Below are 25011 nucleotides of genomic sequence, written 5' to 3'. Positions count from 1 at the left end.
TCAATTTGGAATCCTCCATCACATTTAGTTGTCATTTTTTAAAATTTTCCTCATAATCTGTGCAGTTCCTCAGCTTCTTCTTGTCTTTCATGACCTTGACCATTCTGAACAGTACTGTTCAGTGATTTTGTAGAATTTTCTTCAATTTAGCTTTGTCTAATGTTTTCTTATGACTAGATGAAGGTTGTTCATTTTTGACCAGAATGCCACAGAAGTGATATGTCCTTTTCTGTGCGTTTTATCAAACAGCATATGAAATAAATAGATCTCATTATTGGTGATAACCTTGATTACATGGTTAAAGTGATGTATTATGGGTTTCTCCACTGTGAAGCTGCCATGTTTTCCTTTATAAATAAATATCTTGAAGAAGTACTTTGAGATTGTGCAAATACCCTACTTCTTTTCAAATTTTCACCTACTAATTTTAGCATCAGTTAATAGATCTAATGTTAATTTTCATTCCTTCTATACTTATTAGTTGGAATTCTTCCGTAAGGAAAAGCTGTCCCTTCTTCATTTATTTGTTTATTCAATATTTACATATCGGTATAGACACAAGGTTATTTATTATATTTTATGGGATAAATCTAATAGTTATTTTTGTTGCCAAAACTGGTCCAGATTTGGTCATTTGGAGTTCGTTTAGGTTGGCTCTTGTATCCCTGCTTCCATCTCGTGGGACCATTTCCTTACTTTCTGGCACCAAGTTTCATTTTGTATTTTCTCTGCTCAGCCCTAGAATCAACCACTTCTCCAAAGGCCCCTGGTTCCTTTTATTGGAAAATGATACTTAGAAAGAAAGATTTGGATGCTAGGTGTGCTCATTGTTGCAACTATGTCATTACTTCTAGACCCTTTCAATGGACAGAGATTGGAAGTATATGTATGTATACAGTAACTCTTGCATGCACATACATCTATGTTTATTTCTGTTTCTATTTGCATTTATATTTAAAAAAAATGAGTTGATAGTGATACCTTTGATTCTAGTCCAACACCATGGTATTCATTCTAGCCTTCCCCTTTGCTTATTTATAACTTTTTTTCTCCAACAGTGGGAAACTTGGCTCTCATTATTTCCAGTATATTTATTTATTTGTTCAACCCTAGTACAAACACAGAATTGGTAATTTATTCCTCTAAGAAAAGCAAATTTACTAACTAGTGTATTGTACAGTTCTTTTATTCTTTAGCATATCTGACCAAAATACTGTTTTCCAAAATAACAAGTTAATTCTTCTCTACTCACTTGGTGTAGCTACGCTATTAGTTTGTAATAGAGTTAGGTTCATTTGTTAAGTCTGTATTCCATTTTGGGTCCTCATAACAACATCCTGGTTGATTTTTTGAAAGATTTACATACAGCAAAGTTTATTCTTTATGGTGTATAGCTCTATGAATTCTGATGAATATATTTTCCCCATCATGGTCGTGACACAGAACAATTTCATCATTTCCAAAGTTACCTTTGCTGCTTATTTTAAATCAACTCTCCACACTCTGCCTCTGAAAACTACTGATTTATTTTCTGTCCCTATAGTTTTGCCTTGTCCAGAATGTATATAAATGGAATCACACAGCATGTACTTTTTCAGATCTGACTTTTATGTGGAATTTTAGAGACCTGGCTTCTTTCACTTGGCAAAGCACATTTATGATTCACCCATGTGGTTGCTTGAATCAATGGTTTGTTCCTTTTGGCTGCTGAGTAGTATTCCATGCTATGAATGTACCACGGTTTGTTTATTCATCAGTTGAAGGACACTTGAATTGTTTGCAGTTTGGGGTGATTATGAACAAAGCTGCTATAAACATTTACATGTAAGCTTTTACATCAACATTAGTCTTTATTTATTTTGGATTGAATTCCTGGACTGTGTGGCAATTGTATGTTTAACTTTATAAGAAACTACCAAACTGTTTTCTAATGTGATGGTACCAATTTTATAGTCCCACCAGCAATGTATGGGAGTTTCAAATATTCCACATTCTTGCCAGTATTTAGTATGTCAGCTTTTTACAAAAAATTTTCCATTATGATGGGGTACAGTCATATCTAACTATGAATTTAACTTGCATTTCCCTAATGATTAATAATACTTATTTGCTATCTACATATCTTCTTTGATGAAGTATCTGTTTACATTTTTTGTCCAATTTTAATTGGGTTCTTTGCTTGTTGTTGAGTCTCAAGAGTTCTTTATATAATCTGAAAATAAATCCTTTGTCAGAAATAGAAAGTACAAATATTTTCCCCATAATGTGGCATGTCTTTATTCTTTTAAATGTGTCTTCAGAGCATAAAAGTTTTCAATTTTGAAAAGGCCCAAATAATTGATTCTTTTAAAATGAATTATACTTTAGTTGTCATACAGAAAAACTCATTGCCTAACTGAAGATCAGAAAGACTTCCTCTTATATTTCCTTCTAGAAATGTTAGAAGTTTTATGCCCTACATTTGGGTCTGTGATCCATTTTTAGTTAATTTCTGTATAAGTTTTCAAATAACAGCTTGAGGTTCATTCTTTTGCATATAGATGATGTAGCAGGAGGAATTCCAACTTGGCTCCCTCAAGATTTCCTGCTTTAATCTGTGGCACTGTGAATGTACTTAATTATGTGAATGTACTTAATTATGTTAATTTACATGGCATAAAGGATTATATAGATATCATTAAGGTTACTAATCAGTTGACTTTCAGATTTACCAACAGGGAAATTATCCAGGTGGGCCTCATCTTATTTACTATCTTGAATACAGTATTTGTGTGCAGTTACTTTTATCTTTAACCTTACAGTATCCAAACAAAATGCTAATTTGCAAAACCCTTTAAAAGTAGAATGTTTTCTCTAGCTGGTAGCAAAAGAGGAAATCCAAAAGATTCTAAGCATGAGAAGGATTTGATATGCTGTCGCTTGCTTGAAGATGGAGAGGTGAACATGACAAAGATTGCAGCTGGTCTCTATAAGGCAGCAAGAAAAGGAAACCTTAGTTCTACAACTATAAGGAATTGGTTTCTGGCAACAACCATATGCGCTTGAAAGCAGATTCTTCCCCAGAGTCTCCAGCTGAGAGCCTAGCTCGGATGGAACCTCGATTTCAACTTTATGAGATCCTAGCCTGTGTGTGTCTTTCTACTAATACATACTATTTTGATTATTGGTTGTGTATTTTGAATTTCTGTGATACACATCACTTGATTATGATATCAACATTTTTTATATATTACTGGACTTCATTTGTGAATATTTTGTTGAGAATTTTTATGTCTATGTTTATGGGGGTTTGGGCTGTAGTAAGAATACAGTAACTTTTGAAGTGAGATGGTTTTATTTCTTGAACTTTGCTGTTTTTCAATTTCAAAAATTGAAAATATTTGAAAATATTTCAAAAATATTTTTGCTCTTTGACTTTCTTTAACTTTTTGTATACATTCTAGAATCAGCTTGACAATATCTACAAAGAAGCTTGCGGAGATTTTTACTTAGATTGCGTTAAATCTATAGATTGATTTGAGAAGCAGTAATATCTTAGTGATATTGACTCTTCCCATTTATGAACAAGTTATATCTCTCCATTTATTTAGATCTTGTTTGATTTCCTTGATCAGTGATTTGTACTTTTTAACAGAGAGATCTTGCACATTTTAAAATAGATTTATACCTAAGAATTTTGTATTTTTAGTGCTATTATAAGTGGTATGTTTTTTGAACTTCTACTCTTTACTGTTAATTTATAGAAATACAACTGATTTTTGTGTATTGACCTTGTTTCCTGCAACTTTGGTAAACTCACTTATTAGTTCTATTATCTTTTTGTAGATTCTTTAGAATTCTCTATGTGGAAAATCATCTTGTCTTAGTAGAGACAGTTTTATTTTTCTCTTTTCTAATCTGTATACACCTTATCTCTTTGTATTGCATTGATTTTATTGCACTGATTAGGACATCTAATGTAATGCTGTGTAGAGTCAGTGAGAAGGAATATCTTTGCCTTGTTCTTGATCTTAGGGAGAAGCATATAGATGTTAGCTGCAGAGTGTTTTGGTTTTGTTTTCTTTTATTTTTTGTTTTGTTTTTTAATGGCTGCCCTTTATGAAGTGAAGGACATTCTCTCACAGTCCTAGTTTGCTGAGATTTAAAAATCATCAATGTGTAGAATTTTGTCAAAAACTTTTTTACATATATTGAATGGTCGTATAGTTTTTTCTTCTTTAGTCTGTGAATATAGTGAATTATATGGGTTGAATTTTTTAAATTTTGAATCAGTTTGTAATCCTACGATGAACACCATTTGATCATGATATAGTAACCTTTTTATATATTGCTGGATTTTATTTAATTTTTTGTTGAGAGTTGTTGTATCTATGTTAATGAAGAATATTGATTTGTAGCATTTTTTGGTAGTGTTTTGTTTGTTTTGATATTAGGGTAATAATAGGCTCATTAAATGAGTTGGGGAGTGTTTCTTCCCCTTCTATTTTCCAGTAGAGACTGTTTAGAATTTGTATTATTTCTTCCTTAAATGTTTGATAGAATTACCCAGTGAAGTCATCCAAGCTTGGAATTTTCTTTGTGTAAAGGTTTTTAACTATAAACTCAATTTCTGTAATAGATGTTTCTTGTTACTTATTTCTTCTCAAATAAATTTTTGTAGTTTGTGTCTCTTAAGGAATAAGTCAGTTTCATCTAAACTGTTGAATTTGGGGGCATAGAATTGTTTGTAGTATTTCATTATTGTTTTGTCTATGGGGTAAAGAGTGACATCTCATCTTTCATTCCTGATGTAGGCAAATTGTAATCATAGCTTTCTCTGCATCCAGCAGATGTTGTTATATTGTAGTCTAATTATTTTTCAGGTTAAAGTGTTTTAAAATTTCCTCCAGACCTCCTATCTGAATCATGGGTTATTTAGAAGTGTGTGTTTTCATTTCAAAATATTTAGGGAATTTTTCAAGTATTTTTCTGTTATTAATGTCTAGTTTAATTCTTTTACAATTGGAGAACATACTTTGTATGATTTCTATTATTTTAAATTTGTTAATGTTAGTTTTATGGCCCAAAAATGGAGTCAATTTTGCTAAATGCTCTGTGTGCAACTGAAAAAAAAAGTGTATATTTTACTGTTGTTGTAAGTGTTGAGTTTTACACAGCTTCAAACTGAACATCGTTCTACAGTTTATGTTGCTCAGTATATTGGTATGGAGAATTATAAAGAAAAATATGTATACTTTTTTGATAAAGGCTGAAGTTAGTGGAAGAAACAAGCACGCTTAGTGAAAGAATACTATAATTGAGAGAAAAGGAAATACGCTCTTTTAAAACCAGACTTCTCTAATAATTGAAGTGTGACTCTGTCAGGTTTTGCCTCCTTTATATCCAGGTTCAAACTCTGTTTTCTCCCATAACCAAGGATACTCGATCACAGTCTGACATTGACTATTGCACAGGGCCTTGAAATCAATTCTGACTCAAGCCAATGGCAGGATTAAAGCAATTTTATTCATCACTGACTCTGAGCACCACACCTGCTTTACTCTTGTCAAACAGTTCTTCCAGGAACTCCAAGTTCCACTTGGACGTCTCCTTTGCTGAGGGTTTATGATCATCGCACACTATGACAGGATCCCAACTACTGCAGTGTGGGCTTTGCATGCAGAAATTGCAATGTCTTGAGTCAAGTAATTAACTTGGCAAAGCCCTCACTACTTTAAAAACTAGCAACATCTCTGAACAGCAGATGGAATTTTAGAATAATGCATCTGGGAAGCTGCAAGCAACAGGAATACATCTGTTTCCGTTGTTATAGAAAGATAAACCGGACCAGACTCAAGACACTGTGGGAAGAAAGTTCTTGCTTGTCTGCCTACTGTTTACTGCTTTTCTGGAGGAAGAAATGTCAAAGATGTGTCAAATGGTGAGGACAAACTGGTCTACAGTGCAGTCATCTCAAATATGTCCTGTGAAGAATAAAAACAAGGCTCATCAACATGACAGAAAAATTCTCAGCTGATTATTTATTTACTTATTCATTTATTCCTGCCCACAGTATTTCAAATTCAAGAACATCAAGAAATTCCCATTTATCTTTGTATTTTGACTTTTTGGGCCACTTTGTATAAAAATGTAGTTGCTGTCCTTCTTGATTTTAGTCTGGTTATGGATGTTTTTAGGATATGCTTGCTAGTTTTTCCATGAAAAACTATATTAGGTTGATTAACAATAGATTTATCTAACGTTTTCTTAGAGCATTTGATATTTTCAACCCACACAATGTCTTGGAAATACTTGCTATTTGAAGAAGTATTTGCTTTTATTTGCCTGAAAATGACTGGTCTGACTGGGGTTTTTTTGACTGAATTAACTGGAAGTTTTGGCGTGTTGATGAAGTCAGAAGTTGCCAAATAATCTCAAAAAGCAACATTATTTTTTTCTTCTGGGGGAAAATTATGAATTTTACCAATCTACCAATTTTAAAAATCCAGTCTCCAAGCGAGCTTTCAAATCTTTTCAGCCAGGAGCCATCAGACAAATGGAGATATTGGTTCACATCAGACCTTTTTGGAAGACAGAGTGAGCCTTCGTCTCTGTTAACCCTGCAGGCTGCACACTAGCCAAGTCCAGATTGAAGACCTATTAGTCATGTCTGACTGGAAAGCACACACTGTATCCATGGCCTTCAAGGTGATGTATGGGCATCTGATATGTTATTTGTTTTCTTCCCCTGACAATTCTCAGCACCTACTTTCTACCCAGCAACAAATAATCAAGGTTCCATGAGTTGAGAGGTGCCAGTTATTCAAGTGATAGATTTGGGTAAAACCCTAGGATCAGAGTAACTTAATGAATCAGCCAGTGGATGCCTGCCCCAATTAGAGACAGAGCTCCTGGCTGCCAACAAAGCCACGTGCTGTTCCCCTTGCCTGAACAGCAGGGCTTTGGGCAAGTGCCTCATAAAACCCAGGGACAGCTAGAACTGGGGAGCAATGTGTGCTCGAAGGCTCTTAGGATAATTTTCCCCCCTTTTAAACTCTGTTCAACATTTGTGACCCCCTGCTTCTCCTGGCTACAGATTCAGGTGATGAAAGGAGATGAAAAGCCAGTGGGTTTTCACCAGCAGGAGAAATGAACGAGGACTCAACTTAGAAGAGGGACAACCTCTCTTATGCTTTCTGCACGGCTGCTGGGCATTCAACAGTAAACTGGAGGAGAGTACAAATGATGTAGAATATATGGTGGAGATCACCCTTGGAAAGCAGAGCTATCTTTCAATGGGTGGAAAGATTCATATGAAAGATTCCACCAGAGGGGAAACACTTCTCAAATAGATCCAAATCGTCTGTCCTATGGCACTGAACCTTTTTTATATACATCCATGTATTTGCTTATTTGTGGGGAATGCTAAAACCACAAAGTTCCTGTTTGCTCTGTTTCTTTGGGATAAAGTTATTCTGTGGTCAGAGACACCTAAGACCATTAGGCACGCACACTGCAGATCTGAAGAAGGTCTATTTACTTGAGCTTCCAGGAAAAATATTGACAAGGCAGTAAAAATACTTTCCTTGATTACTCAACCTCATATTTTAAACCTAAAATTACAGGAACTTTTCTCTTTTAGTCACTTATTTTTAGCTTCTCTATTTTTCCACCTTTTGGGTTTTTTTTAGTTCACCTTTTAAAACAGTCTATTTATACTGACTCTGCAAATCGAGGAATAGCAAACCCTTTCAAGCATTGTCACTGTTTCCCTCTGACTAGTTTTCAAGCTGCTTGGGGACAAGTGAATCTCAGCTTCCGAAGATAAATAGATAAAGGGGAGTTTGTTACAGGGCTGAAAGAAACTTCAAAAAGTCTGTTAGCGCTGGATTTCAGGAAAGCCAATATGTTAATCTTTTTTTTTTTTTTTTTTTTTTTTTTTTTTTTTTTTTTTTGGAAAGGGGAGAAGAAGCTGTTGGGTCTTTTCAAATTTTTTATTTGTATTGAAGTATAGTTGGTTTACAATATTGTGTTAATTTCTGGTGTGCAGCATAGTGATTCAATTACACATATTACCATTTCTTATTTCTCTACCTTTGGCCAAAGGTCAGAAAGAGTTACAAATCTGAGGAGGAGGCACTGGATCTGACTCCATCAGTGTCGCACAAAGGGACTTTAGTCAACTCAACACTGGTGCTTGAGAAAGGAGGGATCCAGATCATTCTGTCTGACCTAGCCCCTCGCTACAACGCCCTTGGATCCCATTATCTCTACATCTTACCCTGTTTCAGTTTTATTCATTGCACTGTCTGAACCTGGACCATATATTTGTCTGATTATCTGTGTGTTACATATCATTTTCACCAGATTTTAAACCATAGAAACAGGGGGTGGTTTCCCATTGCATGCTCTACATGTAGAGAGGGCTGGGTACAGACACTTCTCAATAAAAACTTTAAAATGCTTTCATTGTTGAAAGGATAAGTCAGGGTTTTTCAGCTGCCTTGCATTTAAAAAAATTGAACTAGTTGTTTATTCACAACCGTCAATGCTGTTTTTCTCTAACTTTGAATTGATAGAAATCAATTCTTCTCTTCTTCCCACAAATCTAGAAGATCAGATAGCACTTGTCACTGTTTGAGAAAACTATTCTCAGAAACTCTGTCAGTGATGCTGAGTTCTGCCTTTGACTCCTTGCTGAAAATACCCAGGTCATTTTCAGAGTGAATGAGTGAATTAGGCCTGTATCGTAAGTTTTTGATGAGTATTCTCAAGGGTTAAGTTTTATTTTTTAACACTCTGCCTGGGGCCCCCTATTGTACTTTTGCTGCTTCAGCTTGCCAGTTTCTATTTTATTTATCATTGTGTTTGCTTACTTTATATCCTGCCATAAAAATATACACACTTCTGGCTGACCGTCCAGAATGGTCTTTGGACTTTGACTCAGATAAAAGAACAATTGGGTCACCTGGTGATGAAACACAGCTGTCTGGTCCTGGAATGAATAACGGGTGCTCAGGAGAGAAAGACAATTAGCTGGATTAGGAGGGAAAGTGCTGCTGCGCGGCGTGGGAAGCCCCGGAGGAAAGGCTGTCTCAGCATGAGTCAGTGCCTCGTTCGCCATCGGAGATGCAGGGCACATGGCGGATTACTCACCTGCAACTTGTATTCCCCAAACCACAATATCTTCCATTTGGAAGAGGCCTGAGGGGTAGACCCACCTTCTTCCCATCAGAGAGTGTGTTGTGGGCTGTCCCCCTCACTGAGGGCTGGCTGTGCTTGGAGGCTGCCAAGCCTGGGCAACATAATTGGAAAAGTAAACCTGCTGCTGCAGGAATTAAATGTGGGCAGATGATTCATTCCAACGATAGGTAGACGTCTGTGCGGTCATCATCATTGGGGATGTCTGTGTGATTCTGATGCATAACAAGTGGGATCAAGAGTTGACAATGCTTATATAATAGTGAGGAACACTTACTGAGCATTTACTGTATGACACACAGTTTTCAAAACACTCCAAAGCCAGCTCTTTCCTCACAATACCTGAGGTAGATTTATTCCTTCTATTTAAAACACGGGGAGCAAAGATGCAGAGAAGTTCATTTCTCTGTGGTCACCAGGATTTGGAACCAAAGTGCTTTCTTCAGAGCCCACCTAAGGACATTTCTAGTCCTGACAGTGACTGAGTAATGTTTGGACAGCCTGCAAAGTACCTTACCCAAATGAGTCATTCTCATTCAGCTTCGAAGATTTGGCCACTTCTCTGTTTTCGATTCCACAAATATTGTTAATTTCCACGAGAAACCTCAGAGGTCCCATTTCTGGCTCAGGAGAGGGTTAACACACTCCACCCAAGAGTCTCCCAGTCCTGGGCTTCATTCATTTTGCAGAATATAGCGTGTTCTTTTTTATGAGTCTGCTCCACATCATTAAAGCGAACCCACACACTAACAGCTGAACCCCAGCCATGTGGCGTTGCAGTGACCTTGACCTCATTTCCCCCTCAAACCCTTGGTCTTGATCAATTCCCAGAACCCAAAGTTCTGCAGTTGAGTCCTCCGACAAAAACAAATGAGGGAGTTTCAGCGGCTTGCTTCCACAAGGAATCAAGGCCTCTCTTCTGATATGTCTCTTGATATTCACTCACCAAACATTAAAAAAAAAAAAAGTTTCTAGGAGAAGATGAGTGAAGTTTTTTAAGAAGACAAATTTATTTGATATGCACATAGAAACTGCGTACATCCGATGACAAGAGTGATGCTGGGACGAGACTTCAGCCCTGAAGCATCTCCCTCATGCCTCTGCCTGATTCCGTTAGAGCTTCGTGCCTCTGGGGTCTTTTGCTTCTGCTCTGAGAATTCAAATGCAGATGTCTCTTGGAGAGGTGACACAGGAAGCCACTGTCCGTCTTTAACATCCTTTTATGATTCAGTTGATCCTAGAGGGATTCGTCATAGAATCAGTAAGGTTTCATTAGGAGAAAAGAGAGAAGTAAAGGATACATGTGGCTCAGAGGAACCAAGCTGATGGGAGAGACCTGGCTGAGTTGGCCACTGGAGACCCTGGTGGCCCTGCAGAGGGCGCCACACACTTTATACCCTGGCTTTGGACCCCTCCTGTTAGGCTTCCGGCCTGCTCCCAGTCCCAGCCATGTAATTAATTAACACCTCCATCACTTCACATATTTATCTTTTTGTGTGTGTGTGTGAGAACATTTAAGTTTCACTCTCTCAGCAAATTTTGATTATACAATACAATGTTTTCAACTCTAGTCACCGTGTTGTATACTAGATCCTCAGACACCATTCATCTTTTAGCTGGAAGTTTGTGCTTTTTACCCTCGGTCCTTTTTTCATTCAACACACCTCCAATGACTGATTGAGTCTGTATCACTATAAGACAGGTTTGCCTTTTCCAGAATTTCCAAAATTTAAAAAAATGGAATGACATACTATGCTCTCTTTTGCTTGTGGTTTCTTGAGTTCTGACTAAATGAAGACTCACCCATGTTGTTGCATCAGTCTGCTTTTTTTTTTTTTTTTTTTTGAGAAAGTGTGTCTTTTCCCATTTTATAGAGCAGGAAACTCAAACTCAAAGAGGTAGGTGATTTCTCTCAAGGTCTCAGCTCACAGGTAGCCCATCCAGGACTCCCACACACAACCTTGGGCATCCTGGATTCCTTACCATGATGCTGCTCTCGGGGCTGAACTGAAAGGAAGAAGGTCACTCACTCCACCTGAGTGGATTTAAACGTGTGGCGATGGCATGCCAAGCACAAGGGAAGAGCGTATCCTAGTAGCTGATACGAGGGTGACTCTTTGGCTGCAGGATGAGCACCTGATACAGTCAAGCCACTCAGAATTCTTCACCTGGAATTTTAAACTGGGAATAAGGAAAAGGCTAAAACTTTTTCTGTGGTTAAATCTGTGGAGTATGAAGCCTAGGACTGACCAAGGGTCGTGGTTTTCTGCACCGTGGAAAAAATCTGAACTAAAAGAGAAAGAAGCCAACATTCAGAGAAAAGGAAAACTAAGGGACATGAAGTCCTAGCTGTTTTGAAACTTCGGTTCATTTGTTTTTGAGGGATAACAGCCTCCTGGTCCTTCCGACAAACTGGCTATTTAACCCTTCATTTGATAACTTGAGATGTTTCAGAATCAACCAACAAATTCCCTCTAAGTTTGAGTTAGGTTTCTGTCACTTGCAATCAAAAGAACCCTGAGTAACATGTAGCCCTTAAAAGGATTTAATTGGATTAAGTCATTTGCATAAAGTTGCCACTTCTTGTAAAAAACCTGTAGTTTTCTTAGCAACTCTAGTTAAATATACTGCATTTGTATTGTGCCGGGAAGAATGACAGCACAGTATTTACCTTTTCAAACAATCTTTGTTTCCATTTGGCATATGCAGACGTTGAAATATTGACAATACATCCCAGGAGAAAAACCTAGCTCTGTAATGTCTATGGGTGATAAAATATATTATATAAATATTCTGTGTTCAAGATCAGCACATTCTATGCATTTTTTTTCCTGCTGGGAGTTACTCATTTTTATGGAAAATGACCTGGCCCACTACAATAAATGTGGGTAAAAATGCCGGGGGATTATTTTTTTCCAATTCTCATACCATATGCAGGTAGTGAATAATGTCTTGTGTATTTTAGGATCCCATTTTCAGAAGTAGAATACTTGCATATGAGAAAGATGAAAGGTAGTGAATCTCCTTTTAAGTAGAAATTATGTCCAACAGCAAAAATTAAGTCCTTTTTAATCTCATGCAGAGAAATTTCCCCTTTTTTTGAGGACCAGTTCCCAAGAATGCTATCAGTGCCCCTCCAAGGGAACTCTAAGAGCAATGGGAATTAACACTTGGTTAAGCTTCTCTTTACTTTGTTTTCATTACTCTAACTCTTCTTTCTGATTTTAGTCTATCCTTTGTTTAGCTTTTCTTCTTGTTATTGTTTCCCTTTCCCTTCCTTCCTGTCTCCCCAGGGCTCATTGAGGGGAGAGCCAAGTCTCCATTCCTCCTCGTTATGCTCATTTGTGAACTGGAAGGAGTGACCCCGTAGCCCGTCCTCATGCAAGGGGAGCCTTCAGCAGTTTCTAGTTTGGATTTCCACGCTCCAGCATGTTGGGATGCTCAGAGGGCAAATGTATGAGAAACAGGAGATAACTGAATTACAGATTTCCATTGTGTTCAAGATGTTAGCTCTTGCACACATGTAGCAATTCTTGATTGCTTAAGAGGTCCCTGGTGTGTTTTTGGCAAGTGGAGACCTTTACATGTGCCTGGCTCTGGTCCAAGTGACATGCACAGAGCTGGGATTACTTAACTGCTCATCTGCCTGCATCTTCTTCCAATTCCTTAGAAAGAAAATGGAAAACAAGGAGAAAGAAAAGGGGTGTTGACCTTGATGACCAAAAGAATTCCTTCTAGATAAATTCCAAGATAAACTTTAAGATTAAAAAGATAAAACACTCCTCAATGGAGTACTTGCAGGAAATAAGGTCTAATTCAGGCAAGCTTTCTTTAAAAAGAAAAGAAAAAAGAAAGGACTAACTTCCTGGATTTGTGTTCATGTGTGTGTATGTTTGATTTCATTTTGTGAACTTAATAGTTATCTTTAATGACTTTCAGATCTACCTAGGATGAGGAACAAGTGACAAATTATCCAAAATAGAGGCTGCTCTAATTGTGTGATATATTGGTTTGATTTAGGAAGTATCTGTGAGGTGAAAAGAATGAAAAAAAAAAACCCTGAATGGTAAAACTTAAAAATCATTTTTAAAACACATTTTTTAGACATAAATATACATTACCATCTTTAGTACTAATTGCCTATAGCCAGGGTGAGAATTTGGAGTTCCAAACAGAGAGAGGAAAGAGGGGAGAACAGAAAGTATCTCGAAGATCGTAGAAAGTCGCATGTATCTGCACCCCGGAGGATCCAACCTCCTTCTTGCTCTGCAATGGGAATCCCAACTGCCTTCAGTCTTTGGGGGAGGGGGGCCGCAATGGACAGGTGCATCCCCTCTGGGCGCTGGAAAGCAGAACTAGCTTTATGTTCACTTGACTTGGGGCACCCTGCTCCTTTTGCTCTTTAAAAGGAGAGATTCTCTCTTTCTCCTTGATGAAATATCAAGTACAGCAGTCTGCACGTCAAACTCTAAATAGAAAAGGGTCAAGAACAGTCTTGGAACTTGCTGGTAAATGAAAAGGGGATGGTGGGATGGACAGTCCTCTGAAACTGAGAAAGAAACCTCTCGTTCTCTCCCTTGGTTTAGACTTAGCGTCCCAGTCATCTAATGCATGGTCTGGGTGTAGCCTCAGAATTGGATAAAACGTTTCACATCCAGACTATCCGAACTTGAAGGAGAAGCAGAAGACGAAGGCCAAGGATGCTTGAGTGTAACCTGGTTTAACTAGTATTTTTTTTCCCCGAATACCTAGCTGATTGGCATTGAAGAAATGAGAGTGTTTTAGAGGGAATAGCTCAAGTGTAAGATATAATTTTGATCACAGAGCCCTTCAAGTTTGGATGGTGTTAAGTGGACAGTGAAAGGTCTAGATAATGGCTTTGAGCATCTGGAGATGAGAGAACAGAAGAGGCTATTGAGTGACAGAAAAAGTGGCAGAGGAGGAGAAAAAGTGAAGCAGGAGAGAAGTTCAACAAAGGACTTAACTCATAAAGACTCATCAGAATCTGCTGGTATTTCTCTGCTATCATTCCCAATATAGTTACTATAAACTTGTTCTCTGTTCCACATTAATTCTTTTTTTTTTTTTAAATCTTTCCTACGATATTGAACACTCTGTAAGGGTAGGGCCATGTGCTCTATGCCTTTTGTATTCTGCTAAACATCTCTCTCAGCCCAGTGCCAGGAGCAAAATGAGTACTCCATAAACACTCATTTATTGAGGGTTTGACCAGGGATGGCTAAAAGACCAAGCTACAAAGTGGAAAAAGCTGGAACACATCAGTGATGCATTTTAGAGAAACCACTGTTTCGCCTTTCCCCTGTTTTTCAAAGGATTTTTTTCTTCAATGTCAATTTGCCTTTGGAGATGTTAAAAAGAGAGACAAGGAGGTAAAACTAATTTTTTCTCTAATACTCCAAGGCTTCAGAATTTGTTGTCAGTGCAGCCAAGAATACCATCAGCACTTTAGGTGAAATGATTCCTCAGAGACACCTTGTCTTCCCAATTGCTTTTGGACTCTTGCTTCATGACAAAAATCATAAGCTTGGGACACAACCAGGAGCCCGTAGGATTGAGATGAATCTCTGCCAGAAGGGAGACCATAAGCAAGGGATGCTGGGGGCCACTGTTTTCTCATGTTACGTGTTAACATGATGTTGGTCTAAACTGTGATCAAAATGAAGGGCTCGTTCAGTGTGATAAAGTCCTGAAAACACCACTTGTGACAAATGGTGAAAATTAAGTTTAACGCTCAGAAGAGGACCGAAGCACCAGGTTGGGACAAATAAAGAACAGTAGAAGCCGCCCCTCCACTTGATGGTCATATGAGCCTTTCTCATCAGCCACCAAGAATTTAGGAAGCAGCCAACTTTCCCGGTGGTGGGGGCGACAGACTGAAGGGCACCAAGGACAAGTTTATGGCAGAAAAATGGCGTTGGAGTTTTTTTTTTCCTTTCTCCCTGTCTCCCCTCCATCGCTCCGTAGTTTAGCTTAGCTCATTCTGGAGTCTAGCACAGAAAAGGCCTCGATTATCAAATGTAATATTCACGTAGGATCGTACCGTTCAGCCTCACGTTGGGGAGCACACAGGGCTTCACTGTTCCTTAATAAATTACCTCTTCGTGTAGCAATTAACCCCCTTCTGTGAAGGTTCAGTGTTTCCTTGGGCCCGTGCCAGTGCTAACAGCTATGGCTTAGCATTCTTTTTAATGGGCTGCAATTACTGCTGAGAGCAGGGAAACATAAAATATTAACACTTAAGCATCTTTTACACTTCTTTGAACGTTAGATTATGTTGAAAATATAACTGACTTTTCATTCTTAAACCTGATATTTGCTTAGAATTCCACAGGACCCATGAAAATGTTTCAGTAAGTGGTTTCTGTTGATTTATTGACTCCCATGAAAGCTTAATGGAAATCCCTTGCCACCAAATATTGAATATGTTTTAGGCATGCTTACAAAAGTCATGTTTACCAATTCAAGGGCTTTCCTGCATTTTATAGAAGATATATGATTTGGAGCATAACTTGATGCGAGTCCATTTTCCTCCTTCTGTGTCATCTGTGGGGGAAGAAGTGGATGGAAGCTTCAAACCATCCAATTATTACGTGCAGGCAAAGTTAAATTGGTCTCCTTAAAATCTATTCTCTATTATCTTTTTTTTAAGTTACTTTGCCTTTTTTGGTATCATCTGTTGATGTGAAGATCCAATGAGATAAATGATGTGGAAATGTTGGTAATCTGTACATCACTTATTAGCCTGTTTTCTATATGTGTAGAATGCAGTATATGTGTATATATCCTCTGCATATACTATGTGTACACTATACACATGTAGATTTACATTTTGTATACTATATATAATATGTAGCAAATACATCATATACACATTGTATACTATATATACAAAGTATATATAGTATATATTATGTTATGTATAATATATATACTAGACAGAATAGGGAATAAGTAATGTACACATATATATAACATTTATATATAAATTGTGTATGTGCACACACTATCTATGTGTATGCATATGTCTGTGTGTATGTCTATATGTAGTCATTTTGGTGCTTGCTTTATAAAACTGTGGCATTATTAGAGCTATAACTAATTTCAAGAGGTTATATGGATCCATTCCATTATTTCAGATGATTAAAAAGTCTAAATGTGTTAAGGTGGATCTGTTTTCTCCTTTGCTATCTCTCAAGAGGGCTGCCTTACAGACTTTTAATTATAGAAGTAATTTAGGCACTCTTAACTACGGAATTGTTTTCCACTTCACCAAATAAATAATTTTAATAACTAATCACATAAGTGCTCATAAACTAAATATATTTAATTCTCTAATATTCATTTCTTCTGTTTTACTTTTTTTAAAATCTTTGTATTTCTCCAACAGGACTTGCAGCATTAAGTATGTGTAGATTGATTGATATTGAGTCTTATTCCAGCTCTTGTAAACATTATTTTTTGTGCTAATATTGCCTCTGAAGTATTGTCCAATGTTTAGTTAACCTAACAGCTAAGGAAGTCTTCCTTATGAATTACTGAATTATTTTATCATTTAACGTAAGTCCATTTCCTCTTACTCATCATTTAATACAATTGAAAGTATAAACAAAAATCATGTTGCCTTCTTCCCTTCATAAACATGAGATTCAAGTATTGCTTAATTCCAAATATATCTGTTGTTTTTTCTTGCTTGCAATTGTACCACTCCTTTAGAAGTTCCTCAGTGAAATGGAATGATTTTATCCCTCTGACACCAAGATGTGCAAACTATGGACAATAATTCCAGTCCACCATTGCCCATTTTTGTAAATAGAGTTTTGTTGGAAACAGTCACATTCATTCATTCATGTCTGTGACTGCTTTTGCACTATGACAGCAGAGTTGAGTAATTGTGACAAACTGTGACCCACAAAGCTGAGCATAGTTACTATATCGCCTTTGTAGGAAAAGCTTGCCAGCCCCGCACATCTAGCATCATTAATTATGCTGCTATGGAAACAAGCATTCACATATAGTGTTGCTAACTGTATTAAGTGCATCCAATCATGGCATAGTTTCTATGTGCTTTTTAATATTCCATGTCAAACATGTTTACATTTAGTTGCTGTTTCCAAGACAACCCTCTCTAGACCTGGAATCTGCCAGACTCTCCTTGAATTCAAAGTTCTTTTGTCTTTTCTTTGGGTTACAGAAATGTCAAAGTGTACACGATGGTTACAAACAGGGCTGGGGGTGTGTGTGGCTAATACGTCATGCTTCAAAACAAGATGTGTCACTTAGTGGCTGTTGTACCAAGAGAGGAATATATAACTGAGTGTGTGACACCTGAGTGCTCTTATTCTTATTTCTTCATTTAATAAATGAGGGTAATAAGAATATCCATCTTGTTTGTTGGATGTGAAGATTAAATAAAAAATGTTATAATGTATTAATGTATTCACCGATTATGCTGGAGCACATGATGTCTGCCCTGTATGTAATTAGTGTTTTTTATGAAGACCCAAGTAAATGTACAATAAAAGGTAGTAATTATAGTAGTATACTAGTTGCTTCCACTCTTTGCTTTATATGTTACATACAGCCCTTAGTCTTGTTCAGTAAGGCAGTGACTCTGACCATTTCTTTGACTCATAATAAAGCTTAGCAGTTCATTCTGAACCATAGTGATATGATGTGAGGCAAAGCAGAACTCCTCATTTATTTGTTTCTTAATTAGCCTCCCTCATTGAGTCTCTCTGTCTCCAAGCACAATTAAAATGTTATGTGTTTCTTTAACACTCCAAATTATTTTCTGTCCCCAAGCACCCTAGAATCTCAAGTTGATGAAACAATTAAGAAAGAGGAAAACCCCAGAGGTGCCCAAATGGGGATATCGAAACATCAGAGGTGATCAAAAATGGTCACACTCGTGTTGTCACACGGGAAATCTGGTGCGCCAGTCAGTGGCGGACGATGCCACACTGCTTAAACACTGTCAGGCAGATTCTGATTCATCCAGCAGTTTTTGGTGTTTTTACTTACACTGTGCATTTTTACCTCTTTTTTTTAATTTTATTTTTTCATATTGAAGTATAGTTGGTTTACAATGTTGTGTTAATTCCTGGTGTACAGCACAGTGATTCAGTTATATACATATAAATATTCCTTTTTTATATTCCTTTTCATTATAGGCTATTACAATATATTGAATATACTTCCCTGGGCTGTGCAGTAGGATTTTGCTGTTTATCTATTTTATATAGAGTATCTGCAAATCTGGGACTCCCAATTTATCCCTCCACCACCCCTTCCCCTCTTGGTAACCTCAAGTTTATTTTCTATGCTTTTGTAAATAAGTTCATTTGTTTTACTTTTTTAGATTCTGTATAAGTGATACCATACGGTATTTTTCTTTCTCTTTCTGGCTTGCTTCACTTAGAATGACGATCTCTAGGTCCATCCGTGTTGCTGCAAATGGCATTGTTTTATTGTTTTTTATAGCTGAGTAGTATTTCATTGTATAAATATACCACATCTTCTTTATCCAGTCATCTGTCGATGGACATTTAGGTTGCTTCCATGTCTTGGCTATTGTACATAGTGCTGGTATGAACATTGGGGTGCATGTATCTTTTCAAATTAGAGTTCCCTCTGGATATATGCCCAGGAGTGGGATTGCTGGATCATATGGTAAGTTTACTTTTAGTTTTTCAAGGACTCTCCATACTCTTTTCCGTAACGGCTGCACCAAACTACATCCCCACCAGCAGTTTAGGAGCATTACCTCTTGCACATACTTGCCATCCTATTTGAAGTTTTACCATTAGAGAGCCATTTATTTGAAAATTCTCTTTCCACTCTCTACCAAATAGGCAAATAACTCCTTTCTGTTGCAAAACTTTCCCCCTAGGGAAAAATAATTTCTCCTTCCCCTGAAGTCTGCATTTTGCTTGCCACTGTTTCATTGTTTGTGTCATATAGACCTTCTGGTAATTTGCATGTTAACCTGAATTGCTTCCTCATCCACTCTACATCCTTGTCAAGAGTATGGAGGTACCGACTGTGCACACTTAATTCTCTGTGTGCCTCAGACATGCACTCGCAAGCAGGAATTTCTCAGGACTGTTATCACTCTGAAAACTATGTTTTCCACAAGACTTTGCCTCTTAAAAATATGCTTCATGAGAATTCTATTACCAGTTAATAAAAGCTATAACATATTGATCAAATAATCTTTTCTGCTGTGGACTGAATGCTCGTGTCCCCCTCCTAAAATGTATATGTTGAAACCTTAATCCCTGATATCCGAAGGAGGGGCTCTTGGAAGGTAATTAGGGTTACATTATGTTGTGGGGGCAGAGCCCTCATGATGGGATTAATGTCCTTATAAAAGAAGATAAGATCTTTCTCTTTCCACTAGGTGAGAATATAACAAGAAGACATCCATTTGCAAACCAGGAAGAGGACTGTCAGCAGGAACTGACTCTGCCAGCACCTTAACCTTGGACACCCCAGCCTCCAAAACTGTGAGAAATAAGTGTTTGTTGTTTAAGCCCACTACTCTAAGGTATTTTTGTTATAGCAGCTTGAACTGATTAAGACTGTCCGTATTGGACATTTACTTTTGGCAGATACTGTTGGTTGGCTTAGTGCCCAATCCCAATCCCCTTCTCCATTGCCTGCTTCCACAGGATTTGCTAACAATATTACTTGCCTTTGCAGGCTCCTTTGCAGCTAGGTGTAGCCGTGTGACGGATCTGGGCAGCAGAATGTAAGAGGAGTCTACTTGGACTGCTGAGAAAGCTTCTGATTTTCCAATAAAAGCAATAGATGGTCCAGCTGATCCAGGCTTTCCCCTCCTTCCTGGCTTGAATATGGACCTAATGCTTGGAGCCCTAGTGACTATCACACTTCTAAGATGACGCTCCTCTGCATTAAAGGTGATGAATGGACAGAAAGAGCATGGGTCCTTGATGACACTGCTGACTACTGAACCTACTTCTGCAGCCAGTTACCCCAGACTTCACGTTATGCCAGACAATGAACCTCCCTCAATTTGTTTAGGTCATTTAACTGTATCTAATGCTACTAAATATAGTCCTATCTGTTCAATAGATGATGAAAAAATCAGTAAGATTCTTTTAAAATGCTATGTTAAAGATATAATTAAAAATCATACTGTAACAGGCATATGCAGGATAGATAAACAAGATTATACTGTATAGCACGGGGAAATATATACAAGATCTTGTGGTAGCTCACAGCAAAAAAAATGTGACAATGAATATATGTATGTTCATGTATAACTGAAAAACTGTGCTCTATGCTGGAATTTGACACAGCATTGTAAAATGACTATAACTCAATAAAAAATGTTTAAAAAAATAAATTTTAAAAAATGAAAAAATCATACTGTAATATAATATATATATATACACATATATATGTATGTATATATATATAAAGTAAAATAACAAAGAGCTTAAGAACAAGGAGTCAGTTTTAAGCCCTAGCCTCATCACCCACTAGTTCACTTAGGCAAGTAAGTTCCCATTTCTCAGGCTTAGTCTCTGTGTCTGTAAATTGGACAGAACTATGTAATAAAAAGACTATTAGTATTAAATAATGAAAATGCATGAAAACATTTACTTGGCACATAGTAAGTGCTCAATAAAGATGAGGTATTTTTGTTATTTGTAATTTAACAGAAGAAGTCGTGCTAAATAACCGAGTTCCTGGGATCCATTATGCTTTACTGAGGTTCTTCTTTACAAATTCACCATAGTTCAACCTTCTGGATCCCATACTCTCCTGCTTCAGTTTCACATCAACAAATAAACTCATTTCTACTTACTATGCTCTTCAAAAGAGACAAGAAAGGACAGCACAGGAAGATTGGGAGATACCATTCCTGTGTTGGTTTACCGTGCTATTATTACTGTACCTCTATTATAATCACCATTTGTCACAAGGACTAAAGGTCCATTAGAGTTAGGCTATTAGAATTAATTAGAATTAAAATTAATTACTAGAATTAATTAGAATGAATAGAATGAATATCTCAGTTACTAAAGTTAATTTGAATCACCCCATCCATTTGGAGAACGCTGGTTATTCCTCTTGCTCAAAGTTCAAAGATTTTATTTGTGCAGTTTCAGATTAAGAAAAAAACCATTCATAACCTTTTTTGTTTTTCCCCCCACTTCTCTACTCAGTTTGGAAGAGGCCTCATTCCTGGTTACCATAGCTAAACCAGGAGGCATCAAATGGAAGAAAGGTATGATTTACACGAGAAAGAATGAAAATAAAAATCACACCCCACTTAGAGGAAGAGACTGGGACCGAGTCAAAATAGTCAGAGATGAAAGCTTAGCAACTTTGCACATTTTAAGCACTGCCTGGAATTCTGACTGATGGGATATTCTGGAAGAAGGCTTAAGCAAATAAGTAAGCTAAGAGGAACACTGAAGCCGTTTCATGCTGTGGCTGTTTTAATCTTTGGGTATGAACTAGTAATTATTTTCATAGGGTGTGGGAGTGGAAGTAACCAGGGGATTTCTGGGGCCCATAATGGACTCTGCGGTGTTCACTGAGAACCGAATGTTATACCACAAGATTACAGGGCTCCTCATCCCTTCTGACCAGTGCCGATTTGAATCCGCACTCCAGCCTCCTTGTGTCATCTCAGCTGCAGTCCGCAGAGAGGGGCTTCATCTTGCTGCCTGGGCTTTGGAATAAATAAAGTATTATTAGCCATTGTCTTAGAGGTTGAATGAATCCATGGCTCTCAGGGACGTATACATAGGATGTCAGAGTCTCAGTTACTGAGAAGAAATGATAAAGCATCCAGGAAAGGTTAAAAACAGTGAACTTCAGTACGTGACATTCTCCTTGTGTCAATCATTATTTTCAAATGTTTCTTATTGAAAGGGGACACCTTTCTGGAAGCTTGAACTACTGTGACTTTGCATTGCTCCCAGTGCCTTGGGCCCAGGATGATATTAAAATTATCCACTGTGAAGAATGAAGAGGGGCAAAACACCCACATTCCCGGGAAGACCTCTTAATCTCATCACATTATTCTCTAATTTCAAACACAGTCTGTTTTTTCCCTAAACCTATATATGACTTGAAATCCATCTAATTTCTCTTTATCTCTTCATTGCAGGTACAGGATATTAAAAATAATAATGGTTTTCTGAGGTTTACTGGTTTCAAAAAAGAGGTTTTCCTGCTGCTCACATATTTGGTAGACATTTGATCAGGAGAAGGACCCCTAAGTGAAGTCCTGTCTCCTGGCATCATAATTTCCTTACATGCTGAAGCTAAAGTAACCCTCTTTGGGTGTTCTTTTCATTGTGTCATAAATGAGCTCTGCTTTCTCCTGTCTGTGGTGTAGTTCCTTCTACCATCTGACCTGCCCCAACTTTCAAGTCTCTTCTCTCCTTACTCTTCTACTTGAACTTGGCTACTGAGGTCCAGACAAACTTGGTTACTGATCATTCTTCCAACATTCCATGTCATTCTGCATTTGCACTCCTTTGCTGGTCCCCTCACTTTGGAATGCCCTTGTCAATTTCCTGTGTGTCAATCTGGCTTACACATCATGGTCTAAATGAAAAGTCTCTTCCTGTAAGAGGCCTGTTATGGTCAGTGCAGGTTTGGTATTTTCCTCTCCCAAACCCCTACAGTTTCCCATTCATACCACGATCAGGTCATTCTTTACATATTGCCCTTGATTAGGCTTTTTGAAGACCTACCTTCATTAATTCAGGACGCATGTATCCATCTTCTCTGTGTCGATAGCTGTTCTAGGAGCAGGAGATACTGTAGCAAATAAAATAGATGTAAGCCCTATTTTCATGGAGCTCTGGGGTATCTGTTTTATGAAATTGAACTCCTTGAGGCCATCCACTTCACCTTTATATTTCACATGAGACAATGCTTTGAACATGGAAAGTAATTACTAATTTGTATTAACTAAGTAAATCAGTCATCTCCAACCCTATAAGACCCAATGCCCTCTTGCCAATATAATGCCATGTAGTTTTTACCATGCTGGAAGAAAAGCAATAAATGATATCATCTATCTACACACATAATTCTGAAAACATTAATGTCTCTCCATGTAAACACAATACCCTCAAAAAGAACAATGAAGAGAAAAGCAATTTAGAACAATATGCATTTCACTGTGTAAATGCCTGGAACAGGACTACTTAGAAGATGCAGTGAAGTAGTCAGATGAGTATGTTTGGATTCTCAACAAGCAAGAAGGTAAGAAACCATGCTGCATATAAAAAGCAGGAAAATGAAACAGCAGAGGTGTGACACTCAAATGAAAATGAGTGTTTGGATAGGTTGTAGCAACCTAGATTCATTAGTGTATAATAAGGCAAAAAGAGAAACTGCCTTCATTGAAGTTGGGAATCATATGCCAAAGAAAATTGCAGAGCAATAAAATGGAGACCTGAGGAAGTGTGACAGTCTGACAAATGAGCCATACCTCACTTGTAAGGGGAGGATCGAAAGAATTCATACAGAATGACTGAGGGCAGAGTCATGACAGGGGAGCACAGAAAACATATCTTCTATTTTAAATTCCTGCCACCTGTTAGACAATAATTTCAGTTTCTGCTATTTATTAAGACTTTGAAGGCCAAATATTTTGGCAGGTGGTAGGGAGAAGAAGGTGGATTAAGATAAAAAAAAAAGAGTAATCCATACAGGAGTCTGTAGAAAACTGTTTTATGATATGTTTCTGGGGGAAGTATAACAGGAAAATCAAAATTGATAGGCAACTCACTTCTGCTTCCAGACACATATGAAGGACTGGTACTGGAATAGCCTTCCCACCATAAACAACACAGATCGGTACAAAGTATAAGAAACAAACGTGTTCTGTGATGAATAAGAGCCAGTGCAAGATAGTGATTCCCAAGAGATGGAAAACAAGGAAAGTGTGTCATCTGTTACCTCTGGTTTGGGGTCCAGAGCTGGGTTCTGGACCACAGGTCTGGGAGGCACAGCCTACATGCAGCACAGCAGTCTTGCTAAGCCTGGGACTGAGATCAGAGCCCAGGGAGGCTGAGAGAGCTAGAATTTGCAGGGCAGAGAACCAGAGGGGAAGGAGAATTGCAGAGAAGTCTCCAGAAAATCTGCATAAAAGTCCTCAAAATTGAGGGTGGAACTCCATGAGGCTGGAGAAAAATAACCACTAGGGAAAGACAAGTGCCTGGAAGCAATAAGGTGAGCAGATCCTAGAGCACCTACAGGCTGAGAAGAGTTTGAATCTGATCCGTCAGAGTGGAAGGACATCATTAAACATCTGGAGCATTTAGGAGATGCCCCAGGAAAGCCATGCCCTGCGAGGAGGGCCAAACTGGTTACTCGAGGCTTGTTGACCTAATAAAGCTTAATAACAAGATTCCAAAGAATCAAGCTAATCCACACACAATTTAGCTGCTGCTGGAACAGAAATTCAACACTTTTCAAAGGAAGACAACAAAATGGAGAATATCGACTTTGTAACATTCATGCTGTTCAGAATCGAATCAAAGAATATCGACTTTATAACATTCATGCTGTTCAGAATCGAATCAAATCGAATATCCCAGTCACCCCCGATCATCTAAAAGGTCTAACAAATGTGCAAGCTGGGGTCCCAGGAAAAGAAAATATTTGAAGAAATGATGTTCAGAAAATTTCCCAACTTGAGAAAAGTATAAACACACAGGTCCAAGAAGCCTAATGAACTCCAAACAGGAGAAACACAGAGAAAACTACAAAGGGGCACATTGTAATACAATTCCTGAAAACTGATGAGAAAGA

General features: G+C 37.7%; 1 long non-coding RNA gene across 1 annotated transcript in view; it reads left to right on the top strand.

The window, feature by feature from the left end:
• LOC141574751 (uncharacterized) overlaps positions 1 to 21363 on the top strand; it is a 54164-nt gene extending 32801 nt beyond the window's left edge. The window contains exons 2-3 of the long non-coding RNA XR_012501799.1: positions 19601 to 19706; positions 19903 to 21363. This is a non-coding gene — a long non-coding RNA (uncharacterized LOC141574751). The remainder of the gene's footprint in view (positions 1 to 19600; positions 19707 to 19902) is intronic.
• The last annotated feature ends 3648 nt before the right edge of the window (positions 21364 to 25011 follow it).

This window comes from Camelus bactrianus, chromosome 23 (assembly GCF_048773025.1).
Source record: "Camelus bactrianus isolate YW-2024 breed Bactrian camel chromosome 23, ASM4877302v1, whole genome shotgun sequence".
Classification (NCBI taxonomy): Eukaryota; Metazoa; Chordata; class Mammalia; order Artiodactyla; family Camelidae; genus Camelus; species Camelus bactrianus.
The sequence above is the reverse complement of the archived record's forward strand: the minus strand, read 5'-3'. Positions and strand labels throughout refer to the sequence as shown.